General features: G+C 42.7%; 2 long non-coding RNA genes across 7 annotated transcripts in view; one reads left to right on the top strand and one right to left on the bottom strand.

The window, feature by feature from the left end:
* LOC143416498 (uncharacterized) overlaps positions 1-3,012 on the top strand; it is a 129,207-nt gene extending 126,195 nt beyond the window's left edge. The window contains exons 2-4 of one of the 2 annotated variants that reach the window (XR_013096882.1): positions 1,571-1,662; positions 2,388-2,545; positions 2,964-3,012. This is a non-coding gene — a long non-coding RNA (uncharacterized LOC143416498). Of the gene's footprint in view, positions 1-1,263; positions 1,663-2,387; positions 2,546-2,963 lie in introns of those variants that run through there. The other variant, XR_013096881.1, reaches the window with a different exon arrangement.
* Positions 3,013-9,576: 6,564 nt separating this feature from the next.
* LOC112433742 (uncharacterized) lies at positions 9,577-14,863 on the bottom strand. Of its 5 annotated transcripts, none has more exons than XR_013096879.1 (7): positions 14,788-14,863; positions 12,134-12,309; positions 11,557-12,049; positions 10,903-11,064; positions 10,542-10,650; positions 10,321-10,436; positions 9,577-10,178 (listed from the first exon to the last, which is right to left on the bottom strand). It is a non-coding gene; the product is annotated as an uncharacterized LOC112433742 (long non-coding RNA). The 5 variants fall into 5 exon arrangements; XR_003023665.2 differs by lacking the exon at positions 14,788-14,863 and adding an exon at positions 12,546-12,585; XR_013096878.1 differs by lacking the exon at positions 14,788-14,863 and adding an exon at positions 12,546-12,582 and having other exon boundaries at positions 12,134-12,304.
* Between the last annotated feature and the right edge of the window lie 2,559 nt (positions 14,864-17,422).

Here is a 17,422-nt window from a genome sequence, read left to right as displayed (position 1 = left end):
GTTTTCAGACTCCTTAGCAATTTTTTGTCTAAAAAAAGTCGCTTAAAAAATTTGCGACTTTTTTTCTAAAAAAAAGGCGCTGAAAAAAGACGTGAAAGCGCTATCTCTTTTACTCTCAACAAGCAGCGGGTGCTGTAACGCAGTCAGTTCTTCTTTTACTCTTTTACTCTTATGCTGTTTTGTGGATCACAAGGTTTAAAACTACTTATAAACACACACACACAAAGTAACTCCACCAGAGTGCCTATTTCGGGTCACTTGCCGATCCAAGCCAAGGAGCAGGGTTGGAATTGTGACATTAAAAGAAAACAATAATTGCTAAAAGAAATTTAATTTGTAGTTCTAAATAAACTCTAAATGCATTTAGGATGTTTTTTACTCACTTTATGTCTCTTCCACGATGTTATTTCTCTCTCCAACAACATAGGTTACAATTAGATTAGCATGCCCAATTATGCAAATTAGGCGATGAAGTCATTTAGCGACTTCTAGCAACTTTTAGGACAGCCAATAGCGATTTTCCTTACTGAGGAGTTGGCAACACTGGCTGGAAGCATGTAAATATAATAATAACCACTTCAGCCAAGAAGAGTGCCTGACGAGCCCAGTTGTAAGTAAGCTATTAAGACTCGACTGTACACCGTGTTCGTGTTTTCCTCCGAAAACAATAAGTTCCGTTGGAGCAGTCTTTCAACGCCTCTCTCTGTCTCTCGCAAGAAAAGTTGACCCACACAACAAAGTAAAGCTATTTTTCGGTTACAAGCCGACAGGGACCCCGCCGCATTAGTCAGAGGTCCCTTTACTACAGTTCGGAGTCGCGGACCTTCAGTAATAGTAATAAATCACACAGCAATAGAACATTCACGTTGTTGTAAAAAGCATGATAATATATTAAGTAATCCAAAGTATTCAGAATACGATACAATCCTAGCTGTGTGAACAAAGCCTGGCTCCTTTAATCCTGCATGACAAACCTCAGGATGCAGGTTGTTATTACTCTTTCCTGCTGGCACACCTGTCACACCTGAGAGTCAGCTAGAAACTTACAGTGACGTGGACATCATGCAAAGACTGCCAGACTCTGTAACACTGCAAATGATCAGTGACTCAGGTTATCACTAAACTTTAAACGGTACCTCTGTGTCTCTTTGTGCTGAACATTTAGGATTGAGTCAGGCTGCATTGACTGTGGGACTTTAATGTGTTAAAAGCAGGTTGAAGATGGCTCAGAAACATTTGAAGATTAAAATTTAGCATTATGGCTGCTGGTGGTTTGTAAAGCCTCTACTCAGCTGTATTTTTGTTACTAATTTATGTTTGTTGTTGTTTAACACAGATTTCAGAAGAGCAAATATGCTTAATAGTTTAACTAGATTTCATTTGTCAGTGTGGGACTGCTGAGTCACCTGAAGAACTCGTTTCATTCATTCTCCACATGATGTTCATTTACAGAAATGTTTCACAGGAACTGATTTCTCCCAAAGGTTGAACTAGTGTGTTTCCATAGATTACCTCTGTATGAATGTACTTCTTAAATGAAGGCAAGTGTTTGTCCTTTTTTGTTCCTCAGGTACAGTACGTGATATCAAGGGCAGGCGGTCAACACTGGGGGTAGACAAGAAGCAGACGTACTTCCAAGAGGGAGCTGCAGTGAGGTCAGAGGTCAGAATCTGAAACAGCTCAAGTTTATATTTTAGAGGTTATAAAAAATCAAAATGTATTTATAAAGAAACCTTTAAATAATAGTCATAATTATGATTATTATAAGAAATATCAAACATTTAAGTGGATTTTCTGTTACACATATTGTGTTAGCCCTGCAATAAACTGGCAGCCTGTCTTCGTCCTGTATCAGCTGGGATAGGCTTCATCCTCCCGCAACCCTGAATTGGATACATTGTATTCCAATTATGTAATCTGATCATTTACAAACTCAAGGTATCTAATCAAAATGTAAGTAATAATTATAAAAAGGGAAAGCAGAAATAAGTGTGACATGAATGTAAATTGTGAGCTGACATAGAGGACAGCTACATGCAGTCTGAAAAACCTTTGTTGTCAAGTTTGCAGGTATATCAGCACGAGACATTCTTACATAGAAGAGTCTGTTAAAGTCTCTAACTCAGTGAAGCATTATTGGTCCCGTCTGTTTGGATAAATATAGTAAGTTGATGTATGTGCATTTATTGACACATTTTTTTAAGTGCTTATCCAGCTCAGGATCACAGTGGAGCTGCAGCTGGATATGTTCAGTAAATTAACCTTACAAAAGTTAACAATAAACCTGCATCCCTGTATGTTGTTGTCCACAGGATGAGAAAATCAAACTGGAAGACTGTGGAACATGTTAATAAATGTTTGTGTGTTTATGCCTGTGTCTTTCACAGGAGGCGCTGGAAGGTTTCCCTAATAGTTCCTGGTGAATCAAAGCAGAACCATAAAGGTTGCTGGACTGCATGATGGCCTTACCCCTGAGCAGTCATCCTGTTAAAGGAGGAACCAGTTAGAAGCTGTTTTCAATGTAGCTGAGCAGATTTCATCTCAAGTAAGCGATTAACTGTTTGTTCATCTGTTCTGCCACTTAAAGAGCATTTAAGGACGTCTTTTGAGTGTCCAGTTGAATTAATTCTACTGGCTCTCATGGTCATTTGTTATTATAGACATATTTTTCATGTTCATCCAGCTATTTAGTAAATTCTATCTATTTAGTAATATCCGTCAGCTATAAAATGTAATATAAATATAAAAATATCTAAATATCTCCTGTCCTTTATGTTTTAATGATGTAAGTCTGTTTACATTAGCATTCCTCACATATCAATGAGATGCTGTACAGTACAATCCTACTGACGCAGCAGAGGGATAACGACGGCTATTCAACATCGTTACACGACACATTCGAGCTGCATGACGCAGACAAAGTGACTAAATCATCTTTTTGTGGTTTATTGTCTTCAAACCAGCAGACAAAGCCGATGGCAGAAGATGTCAGAGAAGAACTTCAGGCCGTGTACTGAAAAGATATTTTTGTCTTGTTATCAAAAGACATTTGGAGTGGCAGCTTCTGCAACTGGTTGCGCTAAAGTAAAGCTTACAGTCTAAGAAATCACAGTGTTGATATTCAGCACAAAGAGAAAAGCTCACTTGTTTGAATTTATTTACAATCATAGTTTTATAAATTCTGACTGTAAACAGCTTTTACAGCTTTGATATTGTTTGACACTCGATATCAGGTTTAATTTAAAGGTTTCTGTGTCCCAATGAGCCATTTACACTGACCAGTGTCAGTTTAACTGTAATACATTCATTATTTAGATTCAACAAAGAAATAACTGAATGTAAAAATGGCAGCCCTCAGGCAGGTTTATAGAGATACATGCATGCATTATGGAATTTATGTATCCCAGATAATTGTTATTCATCTAGTCATGGCAGACCTACCTCTTAACTGCAACCCAAAAGAACTAGTGGGGCTATTTACACACTCACAACCAGTGTGGGGTAAAAAGAGCCACCAAAAAGCTGTCAGCCACAGATGTGCTATAAGAGTTAGAAGCTCTGCTTATGGAGAAACTTTCTGTCAGGGTTCCTGGGTCGGTGACCCAGTATTTTCAGTTCACGTTCACTGTTTATCTACTGCCTGTTCCACTTCCTGTTTTATTGTGTTAGCCTTGGTCTGTGTGCATTATGTTCAGTCCTTTTCCCATTATCATTAGTTCATTATGTTCAGCTGTGTACTCACCGGTCTCTCATTATCATCGGAGCATTCGCCGCGGAGAGTGGGCGTCACAGGCCAGGCTTCGGCCGCTCACTCTTCCGCTGCTCCGCTCCTCGCTCGCCCGCCAGCCATTTTACTCACCGGACCTTCAACCTCGCCATGGCATGGTGGCTCCGCCTCCCACCTCGGCTCAATGGAGGCTCCCGTGCCAGAGGCTCGGCTGTGTACCTCGCCCACTGCCTCTTCCCGGAGGAAGCGGCGCACACGTCGCCATAAAAAGGACTATTTCCAGCAACTCCCGATGGTGAGCTCCAGTGACTGTTTTTCGCACTCACCGTCTGATTATCCACTTAAAACACACAATAGACTCTTTTCTGATTCATGGGATGTTTCCCTCCTAGAGGATGAAGTGGATTGGGAAGATTTTTTCTGCTCTGCTCCCCCAAAGACTGTTCAGTCAAAGACTGTAAATAGTGGTGGCAGAAGGACCAGAATAAAGCCAGACAGACCTGTCAGTATAACTCACCCAGTCATCATTTCCACTCCTGTCAGTCAGCCGACACCCACACCTGTGCCCGCACCCAGGACAAGGGCAGCTGTGACCCCGTATACCTCCACACCCACCTCTGTTCCTCAGGTGGTGGTGACTGGTGTCCAGCCACCTCCCGTGCCTGTCCCAGCACCTAGGCTGAGGGCGGCCAGGATCCGGCCTGACCCCCTAGAGACTCAGCTGAGGCTCTCCAGCCAGTGCCCTCACGCTCTGGAGGCACGGAAGAGCCAATCAGTCCACCACTTCATCCACCACCTGATCCAGCCTTTCACGCACTAGCTTTATCCCTGGTTAGGCTGGCTGAAGTGTCCCCTGCTCAGGCACCAGCCTTACTAGCCCAGGCTGTAGCTTTATCTCCCTGTCTAGCCCAGTCTGTAGCTCAGCCATCAGCCACACCAACCTCAGCTCCGTCGTCAGCCACGCCTGCCTCTGTTCCTCCCTTAGCATCTCCACTCCAGTCAGTTCCCTCACCTGCTGTTCAGCTTTCCCTCCAGTCAGTTCCCTCACCTGCTGTTCAGCTTTCCCTCCAGTAAGTTCCCTCACCTGCTGTTCAGCCTTCCCTCCAGTCAGTTCCCTCACCTGCTGTTCAGCTTTCCCTCCAGTCAGTTCCCTCACCTGCTGTTCAGCTTTCCCTCCAGTCAGTTCCCTCACCTGCTGTTCAGCTTTCCCTCCAGTCAGTCCAGTCTCCTCCTGTCCTCCAGTCACCTCCTGTAGCTCAGTCTCCTTCTGTCCTCCAGTCACCTCCTGTAGCTCAGTCTCCTCCTGTCCTCCAGTCACCTCCTGTAGCTCAGTCCCCTGTCCAGTCAGTCCAGTCTGCTCCTGTCCCCCAGTCACCTCCTGTAGCTCAGTCCCCTGTCCAGTCAGTCCAGTTGCCTCCTGTTTCCCAGTCGCCTGTCCACCATCCTGTTCGGTTCCCGGACCTGCAGCCACAGCACCCAGAGCCAGCTGTGAGCTCTCCTGCTTCTCAGCCAGGGGTTTCCGCACCCGCTGGCCCGGCCGCCCCTCAGCCAGGGGTTTCCGCACCCGCTGGCCCGGCCGCTCCTCAGCCAGGGGTTTCCGCACCCGCTGACCCGACCTGTCTCCAGCCAGAGGCTTCAACTTCGCCTGGTCAGGCCTCAGCCTCGGCTTCAGCTTCACCTGGTCAGGCCTCAGCCTCAGCTGCACCCACGCCCGGTCCGGCCTCTGCCTCAGCTGCACCCACGCCCGGCCTCTGCCTCAGCTGCACCCACGCCCGGCCCGGCCTCTGCATCGCCTTCGACGTCGCCCGGTCTGGCGTCGGCCTCTGCTTCTGCTCCGCCTGGTCCGGCTCCAGCCTCAGAGCCTTCGTCCTCGTCTGGCCCAGCCTCAGAGCCTTCGTCCTCGTCTGGCCCAGCCTCAGAGTCTTCGTCCTCGTCTGGCCCAGCCTCGACTTTGGCTTTTGTTTCACCTGCTGCAGCTCCAGCCTGTGCTTCGCCTGGGTCCGGCCCCGTCGTCGCCTGGTTCGGCCTCGTCTGGTCCTGTGCCCACCGGGCCGTGGCCAGCACGCCTAACACTGGAGAGCCGCCGCTGCCTTCCGCACGGCCGGCCCCCTGAACTGCTCCGTCGTCTCCTTCGCCGCCGCCGCCACTGCCTTCCGCGAGGCCGGCCCCCTGAACTGCTCCGTCGTCTCCTTCGCCGCCGCCGTTGCCTTCCGCACGGCCGGCCCCCGGACCGCCTTCGCCTGAGTGGCCGCCGTTGCCTTCCGCACGGCCGGCCTCCCGAACTGTGTCCACGTCGCCGCCGTTGCCTTCCGCACGGTCGGCCCCCGGACCTACGCTGTCGTTGCCGCTGTTGCCTTCCGCACGGTCGGTCCACCTGAACTGTCTCGTCTCGGCCTCGGGCCACGTGGCCACCCACCTGAACTGTCTCTGTGTGGACTCCGTCCCTCCGTCCTGGGCCCCCTCCGCCCGCCCTGTTCTGGTTCTTTTTCTTTTGGCCGTCGGGTGCCGGCCTTTGAAGGGGGGGGTACTGTCAGGGTTCCTGGGTCGGTGACCCAGTATTTTCAGTTCACGTTCACTGTTTATCTACTGCCTGTTCCACTTCCTGTTTTATTGTGTTAGCCTTGGTCTGTGTGCATTATGTTCAGTGCTCTTCCCATTATCATTAGTTCATTATGTTCAGCTGTGTACTCACCGGTCTCTCATTATCATCATTATCACCAGTCTGTGTATTTAAGCCCTCTGTTCTACCCATTCAGTGTCGGGTCATTGATGATGTACGTCTGATGTCTATGTCGTCTGTATGTTCAGTCAGTCAGTCCTTTGGTCATTCATTCATTCATTCATTCAGTCAGCCAGCCATTTCCTCCCTCTGTACTGTTTGCTCGCTCCTTCGGCAATAAACATCCACCTTCACCTACCTGCCTGTGAGTCCAGCGTTTGGGTCCTCCTTCTCTCATCCACGACACTACCTCTGACACTTTCTAAGTCTAACAGAGGACAGGTACTCCTGCCCAAATAACATGATATAACCCCACATACAGCCCAGCCATAAAGTGAACCAAGTCATTTAGTTAAAGACAGCATGGGACCAAATGCATGTAACCAGCCTGCACCAACCTGACATTTCTTCCTCCTGAATTAAATGAATGAATGGATGAAAGTTAAATGACTACAAACCTAAAGCCACTAGTTCCCACACTGGAGCTCCCTGACACCGTGTGTTAACCGTATTTAGCTTGTATCAACAGTTGTAACAGGCTAAGCCACCTGAGACACTGCATTGAATGATTGTTCCTGTCTTAATGATTTCAGCTGACTGGTTTCAGCTCAGGTGTTCTGCTTTTTCCTTTCAGTAGATCAAAGCAGCTCGTGCTCCTTCTGCTTCCAATTTAGAAGAAGAAGAAGAAGAAGGCGAAGGCTTCAGCGAAGTGGCGTTCATGGTCTCAGTGAACAGTCACGGTCACACACTGCATGTGGTTTTAAAAGCAACATGTCTGTTCACCACAACAATGGAGATGTGTAATATTAGTGCAGCTACGGTTTGTTCTTGAACATCAGTTCTGTTTTCTACTTTGATCACTTAGACCAAAAAAGTGTTGTTTTCAGATTCTTTCTTTTACATCTATAAACCACCTGTTCATTTTTTTATTACAATTAGTTTCACATAAATGTTAGTGTTTCCTTTATGATCTTTTAATGCTTACACTACACTGTACACGTCTAGATTAGAGACATTTCTGTTTCCTGTTTCTGTTGACTCAGAGTTGTGAAATGTTCTTTTATTTGATACACAATATGAAGCTCATAATTTTCTTACAAATAAAACTCTAATGACAAACATGAACAGCTGTGCTTATTTCTGAGACATGAGTTTTTGAATGTGTTGATATTTAGACAGTGTGCATCTGTATGCTGAAACTGTGATGGTGAACCTGAGGTGATGGTCAACAGAAGGCAAATATATATCAATATAAAACAATATTGAAGTAATGTCTTTACCCTCTGCAGCGTGTGGACGCTGTGCACGCAATCACCTTATTCACTGTAGTAAACATGCACCGCTAGCTCACGTGACTGACTGTCTCCATGGTTACATCGTATATTATTAGCTATGTAAACAGCTTCCAAAGATACCGCCATAGCTCTCTGCAGCTGTAACACTTTCACACTTTGCAAATCATGAAGACAGAATATGTTTCTAAGGTCATGCTAGGCGGTTGCTATGGTGGTTGGTGTGGACTTGGCTGGACCGCGTCCGATTCCTGTTATTAGCTGTCCGCCGTAGGAAGGCTGCGTTCCATTTACAAGTAGTGACAGTCTGCCGCAACTCGAACTCAAACCCCGCTTTGTTCTGTAATTATAGGCCTTTTATAGCCGTTCATGACACGCACACACACACATAAAGCACTTTGCCTCACCATGAGAATGCAACTTTACCTAACCTAACCTTAAAGTATCTGATATAGGATAGAAAAATGAAGCAACCAGAGATTTAATGATGAAGACTCTGGGTTCTGTAGTTCACGTTTTACAGTCCTGAATGACTCTTTGCATATGATTTATTGAAGAGGAGTTTAGAATGCACTTTACATTTAGACTGTTGCTGTTTCATTTTTTACATTGTTGCGGTGTTATGTCATGAATAAGGTTCACCTGCTGGGGGTTTGATGGATCAGCTGGACAATACAGTCAAAGACAGACTTCATTCATCATATGCAAGAATCCTAGTTGGATTTTTGTTGTCACTCATGTTTTTGAACCAAATATTGAAAACAATTCTGACAGACTGGATACCTGGTCAGGGTGTACGTTACCTTGTACTCAAGCATCCCAGGACAGAGCCCTGCCACACCATGAGTCTGGGTGGATACGTGGTTATTAATATAAAAGGACCAATACTGAATATGAATATTTCATGAAAATTGAATTATAATACAAATTAGTAATAAGGGTTTCTCTGCGCCCTTATCTACCCCATACTCAAAGAGCTGCGGGCAGAGAGGGTGACAGGAGAGGATGGCACTGAAGAGAAGATACTCGGTTTCTGGAGCCTCCTGGTCCTGTCAGTATTAGTAGGATGCATCTGCTGTGTCTTCTCGTGGATGCTCACCTACCTTGACTCGTTCCAGCCTGGTATGGATTTCCCAACACTGCGGACAGTGGCCCACGTCAGAGACGTTTAATATTGATTACATATGTCTGAATTGCTAACCCTAACCCTAGCTCAACAGACCACAATGCCCTGGACTGTCAGTATTATTACATGCTGTGAACATAAGTACCTTTGATCACAGTTTATGTTGTAAAAGAGAAGGAATATTGAAAGAAAGATCAACATTGTGATATTATTTCTTCCGAACTGACCAGAAACATGCTTGTCAGACTCTCACAGCAAAGGATCAGACTCACTGTGCATGACAGCTCAGGCCAATGATGTCTGTTAGATTGTCAGTTGTTTAGTGCTTCTGTACAGTTAGGGTCACCGTCTCTATTTCAGAATAATTAATATGCGGAAAACACTAAAAGTTGATTGTCTTCCAATATTCTAGCATAATTAAAAAACTTTGACTTTGTAAGTACATATTATTAGTCCTAATGCCAGCATGAGTCTTCATACCTCCTGCTTTGAAATACTGATGAATACCTGATGAAAGATCATTTACAGTGGCACTCTGTCAGGATCATTCTGACTGTAAGATCACTGTATTAATCTGAATCCTTCTGCAATGTGCTGTGAATGAATGCTGATGCAACTCACTGTGGGAAAGCTGTTAATAAAATGAATCTGTGACACATGCAACACATTCACAGAGGAAGAGGACACAAAGGGAGGACACGCAGAGGCTGTGTTGAAGTCAGAAATCCAAATCTTTATTAAAAAACAGGCGGCGGTTACAAACAGGAAGACAAGCAGTCCATCAAACAGTCTACAGGGTCAAACATACAGAGAATTCAAACAGCAGTAAAAAATAACTGGACACTGAAAAACATAAAGCAATGTGTGACACAATAAAAGGAAGCAGCGCAGTATATTCAGTGAATTATCATCAATTACAAAAGAGAAAAACGACGATTTCTAAGGATTATTTTCTTAAATGCAGTTAGAGTGTGGCTGGTAAAGATGGAAACATACAGAATGTAAACTGTGTGAGTTTGTGAACTTTGTTAGTAACAAATGAGGTAAAAAAAAAACAACCCCAAAACATACAAAACACAGAAAGAGGCTCTCAGTATTCATTAATAATTAGAAAGAAAAATTCTGGTCGTGGATTTTTACAGTCTTAGTTCCGCTCGCTGTCATCATTATAATCATCATGATCAATGGCGAGGTCCTGAGGTGGGCGGGGCTGTCTCTGGTGATGTCACCATGAAGGAACAGCATCTGGCACGTGTTGCTGAAACATCCCAGTACACTGGTGTAGTTTCCTCTCCAGCTGTTTGACATGTGACACTTGAACATTAAGGGGAAGAAGAAGAAACAGTGTTAGGTCAGGTGACCACATGGTTTCTAAAGTAACTGACAGGAAGTAACCAGGCCGTTAGAAATGGATGGCATGTGTTTAGAGTTACTGGAGTTGGGTAACTCTACTTACCAAAAGCAGAAGCACACAGATGAAGGATCAGATGCTGAATGTTGCAGGAACATGCTCATGTGTGGTGGTCATTCAGTGCTGCAGGTTAGACAGTCCAAGACTGATATGCTGCCCATCTGAGAGTTTGAAAACACACATGCAAAGATTTATTTTGTATTACAGTCAAAGTTGGATGTTCATTTCTGTCCTTTAAAAATGTTTGTGTATTTGAAAGCACTAACATTTAAGGATGACTTGGATCGTCTCCTTTAAAGGGGAGACAAGTGTGTCCACTGATCCACGTCACTTTACCTGGATGATGACTCCTCTCCCCCTCACTCAGAAACACTCCTAATATAACCAAGCAAATAAATAATATTGAAGATTTACTTACGTCATTACAAAAACAGCAAAAAAATCTCCCTTTGATTCTATTTCTCCATTCCTGCTGAACATCAGGCAACAAATATCTCAATAAATCACAGTAAAATGTAAAGCACATGTTCTCTCTGCTTTGTCTAACCTCTGCAGAGCCTCTGTCAAGAAAAACATATCTGTAAGCATAAAACAAATATACATTTCATAACACGTCACTGGACAAACCTCGGTCAGTTGATTTCCTCTGTGCAGTGCAGACGAACATAAGTCAGCAAGTCAAGGTGGTGAGATGGACTGGTGTCCTTTGTGACTCTGCTGGTTCTTCTGAGGAAACACCACCGTCTCTCCACACCGTCACCATCTGTGAGCACAAACTGCCGCTCTGCTCTGCCAGCATGTAGGAAATCACATATCACACACAGGGGTGACGAAACATCAGAGCTCAACTTTGGATACTTTAGACCAAACAGATCAAAGTAGCTCTTAGTTTCAACAATCAGACAAACAATGATACCAAACTGATTCTGTATGAATACAATATGGTATTTTCAATACAGGTGTCAAATTAATTTATTAAAACTAATACAGATATATGTATATATGTATATATTTTTTTTTGATGAATTCATTTGTTAAATTATAAGAATACATTTTTTATTTTTATTTTTCATTTAACAATTGCAACTGAAAGAAATTAAATATTGAACAAAAATATATTGTCACATTCTGAGCATGCTCAGCACGCTGACAGACTTGAAGTTACCACAGATTTTAAGAAGTGATAATTATGGGGAAGAAACTTCTCTTTTTCATCCGTTTAATCAAACATTTGATGCCTCAGCTGTCTCAGTCCTATAGCGTTCTGCAACTACAACTAACCTGAGGCTTGGATTTGGCTGCAGGTGCCCCTGTACATCCTTCTCAGCAGCACACATGTGGGTACCATTTAATCCCACTTCTTCCTGAGCTTTGCTTCATCACAAGATCAAAGGTGGCATCCCGTGTCACAGTCTTATCATCATCCAGAAGAAACATTTGAAGAAACATCATGGAGAAGAAACATTTACGCGCCTCCTGGTTTTGTTTTCTGATCCTGCAAAAAGACTGAGGACAACAAAGCCCAGAGAACACGAGATACACAACATCCAACATTCAGACTCAACAGCCTCCATAAATGAAGAGCACCAGGTTGGTTCAGTTATAGTAGATATAAGCATACTTCACATTACTGGGTATGAATAATAATGAGGAGGCAAACTTTGACGATGCAGAGCATGATGTCCCATCATCAGACTGTAAACAAACATCCACCAGGCTTCTTTGTTGCCAAAATTGATGATTCTCCCATCAGGGATCAGTAGAGTGTATTAACCTGTGGTACAAGCAGCAGTCACTGAAATATTACTCTTTCAGATAAGAAAGCCAGGGTGGGAGGGATCTCTGCAAACTGACTTACCTCTGCAAGTGTGAAGCTCAACAAAAATCTGACTCTCCAGTTACAGACAAACAAAACCTCCAGCTGGGAGACAGAAAACGCTGTCTGGGTCTGGATGTTGCTGGTCAGAGTCCCACATTAGCACAGTGCTTCTTGGCGCCACTGACCCATGTGGACAGTGACTGTGGAGAACTGTTCTGGAAAACAGAGAAGAGAATTAAAATAACAAAAAGCCAAACAGGATTTCCACAAAGACTCTCTTGGAATCAGCAATCAAAAAATCACTGGTTCATATTAAATATGAACAGGTTCCTTAAATGTACGCAGTTCAGATCTGATTTAATTTAATTTCTGTCATGATTCGAGTTTTGAGGAGAAGACAAACGACTGCATGGTCTCAGTAGATGTCAGAATAGTGATCTTTATTACACACTTCTAAGACAGAAGCATGGGAAGACAAGCGTACAGCCACAGATCTCCAAAGAGTGGACCGTTCCCCATCCTTATATTACCCCTGATGACATCACACAGTTAGACCTTACTGGAAATGATAACAGTCTCCCCATAGTCCAAAGTTCTCCTTATACAAACATCAGATCATACTTTAGAGAAAAACAAGTGTGTGACATGTCATGTTGTGCAGTTCTGTGAGCCTGTGTGTCCAACTAGAGAATGTCCTGACATGACCTCCCTGTGTAAATAAGGGTGAACGTGCGTGTTTACCTAACTCTCTATGTGCATGTTCTGATGTAGGCCTGCAAATGAATTAGAACAAGGTCCTGCTGGACCCTCCAGTTATGGACGGTGAATACAATGCTGTGGATACCATTTGAGACTTGATTACAATGATGATAATATGTATACATTAATCTTTACCATAGATTACCATAGATATAAAACAAAGATTATACTGTCATCAGATTCCACAATGGTAAATGATTAATCAATGATAACTGATTATGAGAATACAAAATAAAATATCTCCTGATCACATTTCCTTCACACAGCACATTCGTCCAGGCTGACAGGTAAACATAGAATTAATCTCAGGTAACATGACTCATAGTAGAGATTCAGTAAGAAAGATTGCAGGCTCTAATATTATTACCACACAATCCAAGGACACACCAACAGCGCAGATTTGTAGAACTATTTAAACAAATGTCTTCTGAATATTCAATTCAGGTTCACTTCACAGTGGGAGGGTGGGGGTGTCGTGGAATTTTTTAAATAAAGTCTGCAACACAGAAAGAGCTGTGATCAAGCTTTTTATTACTGCACCAACACACATCAAACATCACGGTTCAGTCATGTCAGCGCTGCCACAGAGGTCGTGCTCCTCCTCCTTTATGCATTCCAAGGAAGAGGGAGGAAGTTAAACTGATCCTACCACACTTCACGTGTCTCGCAATGAAACCTAACGCATCAATGGTTGTGCTGTTTTGTGCCCTTGGCCTTATCAGCACCTGTAAAGGGAGTTGTTTTCTCAAACTGCTGACGCTGAAGTAAGTTCATCTAGTTTTAGAAACATTCACTGAACAGTAACAGTGTCACAACTAAGCATATGCATAAGCACTTAAATACTTTAAATGAGAATAACAGAAAATTTCTTTTACAGGAGCTAGAGCCTGTCCCAGTAGTCATAGGTAGAACACATCTGGACAGGTCACCAGTCTGTCAGAGGACTAACACAGAGACAGACATCAGAGTAACAAATCTATTTAAAATTAATGTAAGTTTGCTGCAGCTGTATGTATGAACATGTGTTTCTGTGCTCACAGTCCACCTCTCAGGAACCTGCAGTTCATTTTAAGTCTACTTTAAACAGACCTCACAAAAGGCTGATGTGGCTGGATCAGTAGTCTGATTTAAGTACGATACCTTTGGCCAGGGATTAATCTGGTGCATCGCTTCACTGCAGTCTTACGTATTTTCCCCACACCTGAATTTAAAAAAAATACTGATATATACAAATAACAGCTTCAGCTGATGCAGCCTCACTCAATCCTAAATGTTCAGCACACAGAGACACAGAGGTGCCGTTTAAAGTTTAGTGTTAACCTGAGTCACTGATCATTTGCAGTATTACAGAGTCTGGCAGTCTTTGCATGATGTCCACGTCACTGTAAGTTTCTAGTGACTCTCAGGTGTGACAGGTGTGCCAGCAGGAAAGAGTAATAATAACCTGCATCCTGAGGTTTGTCATGCAGGATTAAAGGAGCCAGGCTTTGTTCACACAGCTAGGATTGTATTTTACACTGACCCTGGGTCAGTATAAGTATCATACAGTTTAAACGAAGCACTGAAACTTGCACATATTTATTACAGATGCACTGAAGCTAATCGAGATATTTGCTGTCAATCTGTGGCTGCGATTAAACACTTTACTGAAAACTTTATTAACTAGTAACTTCATCAGTCATGACAGAAGCTAATATTTCTGTGCTAACATCGTTTAAACAGTAACAGCTTTCCTCCAATATAAGCTAACGTTTACACCGTAACTTTAAGCTAGCACCATAAAGACGGTAAAACACGTAATAATATCTACAAATGCATCTTAAAGCTGTTATATTAGCACTCGGTGTATTACTAAGATAACCACATTAACATTACTGACACTCGCTGACTTTTAATAGTCATTCTATAAATGCTGTCCGTTTAAACGGTCTTACCTGTACACACTGCATATCCACCGGATTCCAGCCAGAGTGGATTCTGGAGTCTTCCACGCTCCTGTTAGTGATCCTCCATCTTGATGGATGAGAACAACCTTCTGAACAATCTAGCAGGAGATGCCCCATATCCATGGGACTGATTTGTGCTAATAACGCCCATTGTATGGACTGATAACAGCCGAAGCGGGTGAATAAAGTCACCCAGTAGCTAGCTGTGCCATTACCCAGCATACATCACTCCCTCCGTAAATGCAATAAACCATACAAAAGTATCGTTCTACCTGTTTTTCAGGTAGTTGTTTACATTATATAATTTATTGTGTTCTGTATACGTCACTACAATGTGATTTCGGAAATATATAAATATACGGACAACAGGCTCTTCCGCGGCAATCTCTTCTATCGGAGGACCCTTCACGTCAATTCCCGACGCGAGGGGGGTACCCTGCGCGTCCATAAGTGCAGCAGAGGGAGCCTGACCATGCGTCACACGTTTGACGAGTTGGGAGTGAGAACGTGTTGAACACTCAGCTTGAAGTGAAAGTAAGGAAGTGGCGATGATAAATAATGGTTTGATGAAAGTGCATTACAGTATTAGAGATACGTTTCTGTGTCTGTGCGCGTGCGTGTGCGATTTTAAAAAAGTTACTGTCAATAAAAACTGAGTGCAGTAAATAGTGAAGCCCAAAATGAAAGTAAGCTAGCTCAAGAAGAATTAGTGCAAACTCTACATCAAACTGCTCAAGTTCATGTAGTTATTTGTAGTTGAAGAGTTTCAAAGGCAAAAATGTTAAAGCAGTTAGAGAAAAAAAAGTGCATTATGTGAAAACTCACTCTAGGAACGAGGAAATCCAACTTTAAGTACATTACTTAAGTAAAGTAAGTAAATGTGGGCTAATAATCTAATGCATCTCTGTGGATGTGCCTAATAAAAATGATATAGATTTACTTTAAAAAAAAATGTGTGTGTGTGCAGGAGAGGAGGCTCTGCGCCTGATATTCACAGATAAAATGTTGGATGGAGACAACACCCTTCTGTCTGAATATGGAATCCAGCACATGTCCGTCCTCCACATGGTGATGAAGGTTCCTGGAGGACTGAAAGCTTGACTAAGATCATCTCCATCTGTCGTACCACTACTGCTGCTACTTTCTGTGATGCTTTAGAAAGCCTCTTGACACTGTTCACATGTATTGTAAATGGTACTTATTATACTGTTTTACTGTTTAGTGACAATGATCGTTTTATTGATCATCCTTTATTCCAAATACAACACCAGTCTGTGTTGTTCTATGAAATAAAACCTTTTTCCCAGTTATTTTCTTTGCCTTTTTGATTATTTTTAATCTTTATTTATTTATTTTTTTGCCAGTTCCCACATTAGTCTCACAGTCGTGTAGATGGCCATAAAATATTGAAAGCTTCCGTATGCTCACTTTGAGTAATTTTAGGAAATTGGCAATTGCTGAAACAAGGGACACTGTTTGATTTTCATTTTTTATATTTTAGTTATAGGTGCAAAATACTGTATAATGTAATAGTCTTTGGCGCCAAAGAAAAACGATTACAGGTCAGCAGAGAACTTCAATCTATACACCTAAAAACCACAAACCAGGCGAGAAATTGCAGACCTAAACTTAGAAAAACACATTAAGACAATAACAAAGTCAGCTTACTATCACCTCAAGAATATTTCAAGGATAAAAGATCTGATGTCTCAACAGGACCTGGAAAAACTAGTCCATGCATTCATCTTTAGTAGGCTTGATTACTGTAACAGCATCTTTACAGGTCTACCTAAAAAATCAGTCAGACAACTACAGCTCATTCAGAACTCTGCTGCTCGAGTCCTGACGAAGACCAATAAAGTGGACCACATCAGTCCAGCTCTGAGGTCTTTACACTGGCTGCCTGTCCGTCAGAGGATAGACTTTAAATTTCTAATGCTGGTCTATAAAGCTCTGAATGGTTTAGGACCAAAATACATCAGTGACCTCCTGACCCAGTATGAACCTTCCAGATCCCTCAGGTCATCTGGATCCGGTCTTTTATCAGTTCCCAGAGTCAGAACCAGACACGGAGAAGCTGCATTCAGCTTTTACGCTACATATATCTGGAACAAACTCCCAGAAAGCCTCAGATCAGCTGAAACACTCAGTTTATTTGAATCCAGGTTGAAGACTCACCTGTTCTCAGCTGCATTTGAATAAAGCACCAAATCCACACTTTTAAGCTTAAATTTCAAAACTAACATTTTAACTACTGATTTTATCTACTGTTCTGATTTTATCTGTTTTGATTTTATATACTGTTTTGTTTGTTTGTTGATTAGTTTGTTTGTTTTCTTGTTTTAATCAATTTTAAATCATGCTTTTTATTTGTTTTTGTTTCTAATGTCTCTGTAAAGCACTTTGAATCACCTTGTTGTTGAATTGTGCTATACAAATAAACTTGCCTTGCCTATAAATATTGTTTTAAGTCAAACTATTTTTTTTCATTTACGTTCTCCAAAATTGTTTTCATAGTTGGTAATAGTTCTAAGTTTAGTTTCAGTTAAGTTTAATAATCATGTTCTCTCAAATGCTTCACCTCCAAAAATGTGTCCAGTTCCTACAGCATAGTCACAAAGCA

Source organism: Maylandia zebra, linkage group LG3, assembly GCF_041146795.1.
Source record: "Maylandia zebra isolate NMK-2024a linkage group LG3, Mzebra_GT3a, whole genome shotgun sequence".
NCBI lineage: Eukaryota > Metazoa > Chordata > Actinopteri > Cichliformes > Cichlidae > Maylandia > Maylandia zebra.
Note: the sequence above shows the minus strand (reverse complement) of the source record. Positions and strands in the feature narration are given on the sequence as shown.